At 40.4% G+C, this 901-nt stretch overlaps 1 non-coding gene across 1 annotated transcript; it reads left to right on the forward strand.

Annotated features, from left to right (window-relative positions):
- The first annotated feature begins 300 nt into the window (after window positions 1-300).
- LOC132042711 (small nucleolar RNA R71) lies at window positions 301-406 on the forward strand. The gene has a single exon (XR_009411552.1). It is a non-coding gene; the product is annotated as a small nucleolar RNA R71 (small nucleolar RNA).
- The last annotated feature ends 495 nt before the right edge of the window (window positions 407-901 follow it).

Raw genomic sequence — 901 nt, forward strand, 5'->3', positions numbered from 1 at the left:
TTCGCCCCTCTATCATCCAATCTTTTCGTCAGTACAGAGATATTAGTGGCCAGCTATGCCAATGTTTGCTGAATCTCCTGGCTATCCTTCACAATATTTTGGATCAACGGTGTTCCAAGTGATAACCCATCGAAATTTCTTGAATGTCGTGCTTGATTGTTTGTAGTCAATCGATCAAGTATATCAGTAATATTAGCATAAGACTTATTCATGAAACACTCGCCAGCGATATTATTGGCTATTGCTTGGGTCATAGGATCCAACCCTCTGTAGAACTTCTCCTTCAGAATCTGATTTGTGAAACCATGGTTTGGACTCCTATCCAAATATTCTTTGTACCTCTCCCAAGCTTCAAAAAGTTGTTCTCTATTATGTTGTTTGAACTCGTAAATCTGATCATGAATTTCAGCTCTTTTACTCGGGGGATACCACTTTCTGAGAAACACTTTGACCATCTCTTCCCATGTAGCAATACAGTTTCGAGGCAGCTCTGTGAAGCATTTTCTCGCTTCTCCAGCTAACGAATATGTGAAGAGTTTTAGTCGGACCGCTTCTTGACTCACACCCCGTTGGATATGTTGAGCGCATACCTCCACAAAGTTTGTTCTATGTAGGTGAGGGTCATCATCGACTGCATTCCAAAAGTGAACCTTTTGTTTGAGCATATGATAGAGGGCATTATCAAACTTAATAGTAGTAGCAGTCACCCTCGGATGAATTATCGCAGATGCAAAGTCTTCTTTTTCCTCTGACTCATCAGCAAAAACATTGTCGACTGGAAGTTCGTTGTTGGCCATGATCACCTGGTCTACAAGATAGCAAACAAGGTGTGTTGGAATATGACAAAGACTTTAAGAAGAGTAAACACTATTTAGTTATTTCATAATCGTATACCCTGGCA

Source organism: Lycium ferocissimum, unplaced genomic scaffold, assembly GCF_029784015.1.
Source record: "Lycium ferocissimum isolate CSIRO_LF1 unplaced genomic scaffold, AGI_CSIRO_Lferr_CH_V1 ctg1729, whole genome shotgun sequence".
NCBI lineage: Eukaryota > Viridiplantae > Streptophyta > Magnoliopsida > Solanales > Solanaceae > Lycium > Lycium ferocissimum.